This window comes from Meles meles, unplaced genomic scaffold, assembly GCF_922984935.1.
Source record: "Meles meles unplaced genomic scaffold, mMelMel3.1 paternal haplotype, whole genome shotgun sequence".
Classification (NCBI taxonomy): Eukaryota; Metazoa; Chordata; class Mammalia; order Carnivora; family Mustelidae; genus Meles; species Meles meles.
In genome coordinates, this window is record NW_025721113.1 from 362,716 (window position 1) to 371,082 (window position 8,367).

The following is an 8,367-nucleotide window of genomic DNA, read 5'->3' on the forward strand; positions in this document are numbered from 1 at the left end:
CATGAAATAGTATATTAGCTTCATATGTACATTATACGATTGAACACTTTTTTCCTTATTCTGTGTTGACCAGAAGTGTAGCTACCATTCTTTGCCAGAGACAATATTCCAATAACATTGACCATATCTCCTATGCTGTGCCTTTTATACCACGTGTCCATTCCATAATGGGAAGCCTGTGTTTCCCACTCCCCTTCACCCATTTCTCCCATGCCCCACTCTCTTCTCCTCTGAGAACTCCTTTAGCAGATCAGTTTGTTCTTTATATTTATACGTCTGATTCTGCTTTTTGTTTTGTTTTGTTTTTCATTTGTTTTGCTTTTCAGATTCCACATTGGAGTGAAATCCTATGGTATTTGTTTTTCTCTGTCTAACCAATTTCTGTTAAATTTATACCCTCTGTGTCCATCCATGTTCCAAATGGCAAGATGTCATCATTTTTGGGCTTAGTTATTTTCATATATCTATATCTATCTATCTATCTATCTTCACCTATTCTTTATCCATTCATCTATTTGTTGTAATATATCACCTGCTCTTCATCCATTCATCTATTTGTTGTAGACAGTAGGAGTTATATTAATTTTTCAATCTGTCAAAAAACCCAAAAAGAAAAAGTATCACATTATACTCATATCTATGTATAGTGTGGACATATTCAGAGGACTGACATTAGGAAACCTTATTTCTCTTCAACCCCATGAGAAGTACATATGCCATAATAACACTTTTCAATAACAACCCATTAGCAGGCATACAGACATCATGATTTTACATTTCAATACATGAGAAAAAAGACATACTCCCAGCACTGTCTTTCCTCAAAACTTCTGCCTGTTTCCCACTCTAGTAGAGCAGGTCTTCACACGTGCTTTGGATACTTCATCATTTAAACTACAACAGTGGCTATATTAGAAGTCCTGTCCTTTCCATGTCCAAACTTAAATGAGGAAGTAGAAATTATAATAACAAACAATGGCTTATCAATGCGTATAGTTAAGTTTACCTGCAAAGATGTGTAAAATATTGCATGAAAGTAAAAATTAACAAGGCTATCATAAAGCAGTCTTCTTTACATTACAGATCATAACAGACACTTAACACTGTCGTTAAGTTTTACAAATGAATTATTTATATTCAAATTACAGCAGTTCCCCAAATCTAAGGAAAAGAAAATGGGTTGAGAAAGTTTCAAAGACTTTCACACCCAAGCCCTGTGTCCTCCAGCTGCCACTGGCCACAGTGATGACATACCCTGTGTGTTGTTATAAGACACAATGTCCGAATAAGCCATGTTCTACTTTTATCTAATATTACCTGTTACAGACCAGTGAATTCTTTGAGATGAAAAACAATCCAAAAATTCAGGATACAGAGCACTTTGACAACATACAATATCTGAAATTGTTCAAAGCTCTGAAAACAGTCTTTTAATGGAAAACTGAATCTTTTTATGCTCAGTTTCAACCTTGCTGGGAAAAAAAAAATAACCATGACTAATCCCTGATACACATTGTTAACCATTTGTCTGTCTTCTGTCTTGGTCAGTGTTCATGATCTAGAGCCAGACCCAGAATATTTCTCCACATTTTCTCCAAGGGCTTCTTCAGGCACAGTGGTCATTCTGCTTCTCTCTCCTTCTGTCTGGCCCCTGTGGACATGAGTATCAGGACTTGCCTATTATCTGGCAGGGAAATCACACCCATGAGCTCTCTGTTTCAGTTGTGACCAGCAGCCCACAGATATCAGCCCACAGTAATCAGCCCAGGATCCACAGCTTACTACACTTCATGACACCCTCAAGACACTGTAAGTAGTGCTAAGGGCCTGGGTCACTGTGATATCTAGGTTACTCTATGTTTTCTCAGCAACAAGGTTACTTTACATCACACTTGGAATAAATGTCTACAGCTTCTCCTGACTCATGCACCACAGTGAAGGTTGGCAACCTTCTTTCTAAAAAGATGTTCAAGGCTTTCCTGATGGAAGTGTTCTGGTGGATGAAGGGATATAGAGGTGGGTCCCAAAATCAAGGGCATCTGGGTTCTGCTTCATGAAGGTAGACTTTGGTATATCAGACATAAAATGCTGGGAAACTTCAGGATTCTTTTGAGGGTAAGTATATAAAATGCATTCCCACTGATAGAATAACTGGCAAGGCATGGATTTTTTTTTTTTTTAATCAGCAAGTGTACATCATAGAAAAGGCTTGGATCTGGAGCTATGTTAACTAAAGGCTTATGTATTTTGGGGGGCTAAGACTGCCTCCATGTTTCAATGTTATGTGCTTCTAATTCATAGATCTGTAGAAGGGGCAACTTATACTATCTCTGTGGTGTATTTATAAATGATGAAATCTCAGCATTTCTACAAAACTTTGTTTTGTACTCTCCTGCAATGGTGCTGCTGGAACAACATTGGATGCTAAGGCAAAGATGGCTCTCTAATTGGTAGTATCAGAGACAGCAAGTTTTCAAGGGGTTGGAATGGTGCAGTGATCCTTGTGTGACCTTGCGAAGTTCATGAAAACCAATTTTCTGAATCTTGTTCTTCTTCCAACTGAAATTTCTCCCACATGCTGACTTTGTGATCCAGGGCTGCAGTCTGCTGCTACCAAGAAGGAGGAGGACCAGGATCTGCCAGTACTTCTAGGCTCTTCTCTGCCCAGAGGTGTGTGGGAATCAGGGTCTGGGTGGGGGCTTTCTGGGGGTGTGGGTGGAGTGCAGAGCCACGGGGTGGTGGGAAGTTTGTGGGAGTGCTCTGGAGTGTGTGAGCATAGAGGTGCCAGAGAGGCCTTGGAGTGCATAGGCACCAGGTTATGGGCTGTGACTTTCTGGGAGGTGAAGGTGGGACTTTTGGCTAGGCAAGCGGGGAAGTGGTTGGCTGAAAGGCAGCCCTTATGCAAAAATCTCTGGGAGATACCTGGGTTGTTAACATAGCTTGGCTAGTGTAAGTCATGCTATAAGAAACATAGGGTCTTCACACAGAAGACATCCCGGCAGATTGGGTGAAGCTAAGAGCTAACTGCTGTCACAGGGCTCTTTTTGCAGAGGGTGGCTGGAGTGGAGATGTATCAGGTGCTGAGGTTTTCTGGGATTGTCTTCATGAGGTGGGGTAGCCTGGCAGTACATCTGTAACTGCAGTGGGCATGGGCAGGAATGTCCCAAGGCTCTCTGAAGAGAGGACGCTTTGGGAGATAGCTATAGCTGGGGTGGATTTAGGATGGCGGTTGTTCTCTGTGCACAGTACCCACTAGCAAGATGGCTGAAACTCAAGTGGATGAAAGCTGGGATATCTTCAGCACTCTGAGTGTCCTGACAGAGTGTGAGCTATGGGATCCTGGGATTTCCACATAGGGTACTCCTTTTCAAGGCATCTGGAGGTCAAACATGACCCAGGATGTCACATACCCATATAACTAAGGGTGACCCATGCAAGATGGGAGCAGACCTGGAGTGTTCTTGGATGCTTAGCAACTGTGCCAACTCAGTATGATGTCTGGAGCTCTAGTGAATGCTGACAAGGAGCATCCCAGTGTGTGCCATGCTGGAGCTGCTTCTTGGCACAGCTGGGTTTGAGTGGGCTGGGGACCCTGGGATCAACGAGGTGATACACCAGCGAGGATGCTCAGACCTTGCTTCTGTACATACTATCAAAGTGGAGCAGAATTTGAGCTTGCCTGTGACTTGACACAGAAGGAGATCCAACACCCCTCCTTCCCCATTGTGTTGGGGGGGGAGCTCTCAGGGAAGATCCTTCACATTCTAGTTGCTCTCTGAACTGTAGCTTGTTTTCTGTGTGCCAGTGCAGACACATTAGCTTACAGCCAACAGAACTATCCCTTCCACTGCAGTTGGCAGGCTGCTGAGGGGTGATTCCTGTGTTATGATGTCTCTGTCTCTGTTTTCTGCTGTGCAGAAGCTGTTCAGGCTGTTCTCGGTTCTTCTTCACGAGGATCTATAAATAGGTGTAGATTTGGTGTGTCTCTCGAGGAGGTGGGTTCAGTTCTCACCTTAGGTGGGATGAGTTAGGTCACCATCATGCACTCTTATATTTATAAACTTGCTCAAGTTTATTTCACTTCTCAGAAGCTTTATTTCCTATCTGTAGAATAGAATTTTTTCTCTCAGGATCAAATAGCCTCACTTATCTAATTTGCTTGGAACACAGTAGGTGCACATTAAATGCTTCTCCCTCCCCTAGTCCAACACCATGCTCTCCAAAACAAATGTCCCTTGAGTTTGCAGATAAACTGCACCTCCCCACCTCAATGTCTGAAATTCCTTTTAAAATAATTATTATTATATAATTCACCATTCAATACATCATTTCTTTTTGATGCAGTGTTCCAAGATTCATTGTTTACATATAATACCCAGTGCTCCATGAAATATGTATCCTCCTTAATACCCACCACCATGTTCACTCATCCCCTCACCCCCCACCTCTTTAAAATCCTCACTTTGTTTATTGGAGTGTACAGTTTCTCATGGTCCATCTCCCCCTCCAATTTCCCCCTTCTCCAAAAGCAAGGGAAACAAAAGTGAAAATGAACATTTGGGACTTCATCAAGATAAAAGTTTCTGCATAGCAAGGAAACAGTCTACAAAAAAGAGGCAACCCAGGGAATGGGAAAGGATATTCAAAAATGACAATAGAGACAAAGGGCTGATATCAAGGATCTCTAAATAACATAAAAATCTCAATAACCGCCACTCCCTCAAAAAAAAAAAAAAGGATGATCAAGTTGAAAAATGGGCTGAAGACATGAACAGAAGATATATAAATGGCTAATAGACATATGTAAAAATGTTCATCATTGTTAGCCATCAGGGAGATTCAAATCAAAACCACATTGAGATAGCACATTACACCAGTTAGAATGGAAAAAAAAATAACAGAGCAGTAAACAAGTGTTGGAGAGGATGGGGAGAAAGGGGTACCCTCTTACACTCTTGGTACAAATGCAAGTTGGTGCAACCACTTTGGAAAACAGGGTGGAGATTGTGTAAGAAATTAAAAATAGAGTTACAATTTTTTTTAATAAACATATAATGTATTTTTATCCCCAGGGGTATAGGTCTGTGAATCGCCAGGTTTACACACTTCACAGCACTCACGATAGCACATACCCTCCCCAATGTCCATAACCCCCTCCCTCTCTCCCAACCCCACCTCCCCCCAGCAACCCCCAGTTTGTTTTGTGAGATTAAGAGTCATTTATGGTTTGTCTCCCTCCCAATCCCATCTTGTTTCATTGGAATGGGAGGCGAACCATGAGAGACTATGGACTCTGAAAAACAACCTGAGGGTTTTGAAGGGTCGGGGGTGGGAGGTTGGGGGAACAGGTGGTGGGTAATAGGGAGGGCACGTTTTGCATGGAGCACTGGGTGTTGTGCAAAAACAATGAATACTGTTACGCTGAAAAATTAAAGAAAAAAAATAGAGTTACACTATCACCCTGCAACTGCACTACTGGATATTTATCCCCAAGATACAGATATAGTGAAAAGAAGGGTCTTGTATACCCCAATGTTCATATAAACAATGTCCACAATAACCAAACTGTAGAAAGAGCCAAGATGCTCTTCAACAGAAAAGTGGATAAAGAAGATGTGGTCCATATATGCATTGGAATATTACTCAGCCATTAAAAAGGAGGAATACCCAACTTTGGCATCAACATGGATGAGACTGGCGGAGATTGTGCTGAGTCGAAGAAGTCAAGCAGAGAAAATCAATGACTATATGGTTTCACTTGTTTGTGAGACATAAGGAATAACATTGAGGACACAAGGAGAAGGAATGTTTGAAATTTCTAAATAGAGTTTGGGAAGACCTGACCTGCTCTTGGACTTTGAACCTCACAGGTCACTCTGGCATCTTGCTTGCCACTTGCTTGCTTTCTCTCTACCTACTCAACTGAGACATAATTCTCCTGGTTCAAGCTTCCTCTACAAACCTTCCTTGCAGGGATGCTAATTTCAGAATCCTTCAAGGGTCATGAAAACCTTTAGTAGCCGATGGAAATACCTAGTCACTGGAACACTCCTCCTAAGCATTTTATAAGTCCACTAATGGTTTGATTTTGGAGAAAATTTCAGTGAATTGCCTAGGAGGGTCTTACTGGTTTAGTAGTGTAGGTTTAACAAAGCTAACTGTATATTATGAGCATCATATCTTGAAGAAAGTTTCCATTAATCTTGCACCAGGAGTCAGATATGAAATGGAAAGGATAGAGGGATATAATCATTGCTGAGTTCCCAGAGTGCAAGGTTCACTGGGTCAGGTAATTGATATAGGACTATCCTGTGAACCTGGTAACAATTATACAGAGTGGTCATGCTCTTGTGTATCCCTATATTACAAAAGAGGAAAGTGGCATTGGTTGGACTTTATAGGTAGAGTGCTATAGCACAGTGCATGAAAGGAGGCTGTAGAGCTTAGAGGGCCAGGGTTCACATCATAGCTCTATCGCCTCCTAGCTGTGCAACATTGAGTACATTCCTGAACCTTTTGGATTCTCAGTCAACTCACCCACAGCATGGAGACAGCAATACATACCTCATAGATGTGTTTGAAGATTGAAATGACATCACAAACCTTAACAGTGTTTCTGACACATAGGAAACACTTAAGAGATACAGTCTGTTCTTAATTTTACTATTATTGATGTTACTCCAAAAATCCTGAGCTACAAAAGAGGGTGCTTGAATTCCAATCTAAATCTTTCTAGATCCAAAATGAAAATAATTAGAGACATAAATATATTTAGAACAAAGCTGATCATACTCTTTCCTTCAAGCTTCTTGGCTTCATTTATTAGTGCCAGGCAAGGTGCTGGGCACTGGAAACACAGAATAAACTGTATTCTTCTGTTTAGGAGATTATAGGCTAGGAAAGTAAAGTAAATTGGATTATTTGTCCCCATTTTTTCACCTTTCCTTTATGTACATAGCCCTCCCAATTTACAACATTTACTTTTCTTTTTGAATGGACATGGCTGTATTACTTCTTTTCACCAATGGAATGTGAATGTGCTCATTGCAGAAACTGTAAATGCCAAAGTTTGGAGCCAAGTTTTGGCACAAAGCCTGTGAGTTCTTTGGTCAGAGATTGTCTGTGGCAAAAATACCTGTGTGTAGACACTCAGCTTCCCTTTTCCCTTCTATCAAATTGAACCAAGCAGCTGGTTTTGAAACCTAGAGGAGTCAGTGTGTATGAACAATGTTGACTAGGATGCGCAGGTCATGCTGTCAGTTCCCTCTGGTTCACTACCACATTCTCAGAGCCTTGGAGACCCCTGCCCACCATGTGGAGAATGCAGTGACTAGTGTGGTGCTGTTGTGACTATGATCCTGAGCTGTGCTGTACAGAGATCTGTAAACTCTCCTTCTGCATTCAAACACACCTATTTAATTAAGGTAATAGACATCCTGAAGCTCATAACACCTCCACCAAAGAGAATATGCAGATGGTAAATAAGCAGAAGAAAAAAAAAACTGTACATTAGGAGCCATGAGGGAAATGTAAATGAAAAACTGACTGAGTAATTTCTACTACAAACCCAGTAGGACACTTAGTTAATATCAAACACAGTAAAAACACCAAATGTTGGAAAGAGTAAGCTTCCCTACATTGCTGGTGGTAATTCAAATGGAACAGCTACTCTGGTAAGAGTTTGATAGGCTCTACAAACATGAAGCATAAATGCTAAAACCCGGTAATCACTCACTCTCATGGACCTTTTTCTCAGAGATTAAAATTTAAGAGCCCACAAAACCCTATGCACAAATACTCACTTGATATTACTTAATAGTCTCCAAATATTGTAAACAATCAAAATGTCCCTCAAAGGGTCACTGAATGAACAGATTGTGGCATTTGCATACTAGAGAGCCCAATTCAGTGAAAAAAAGCCATAATATTCTGACACACAGAACTTTGATGGATCCTGGGGTATTATCCTGAGTGAAAACAAACTAAAATCCAACATCACGGTTCAGAATGGTAGGAATCACCTCGTGCAACAAAATTCCAAAACTCCCAAAATGTAAAACAACGGGGTGTTTGCCATGAGCAGGGATGGTCTGGGAAGGCGTGAATAGCATGAGGGAGATTTTGTGTTGGGGTACTTCCATATCTGGATTGCACTTTTAAATATATGAATGTGCATGACAAGCTGAGAGAAGCAGACATGTCTATCATACTACTGTCAGTTTTTTGGTGTTAATAGTGTTCTGTAATTATGTAGGATGTTACCCTGGGACAAAATGAGTCAAGACTGCCCCTGTGACAGGATGTTTCTGTGCTATCTGAAGCTTCCTGTGAATCTATAAATGTACCAACCTCCCTCCCCCACCTACA

General features: G+C 41.2%; 1 pseudogene; it reads right to left on the reverse strand.

Moving 5' to 3' along the window:
* Positions 1-1,619: 1,619 nt before the first annotated feature.
* LOC123935991 lies at positions 1,620-2,577 on the reverse strand (annotated as a pseudogene).
* Between the last annotated feature and the right edge of the window lie 5,790 nt (positions 2,578-8,367).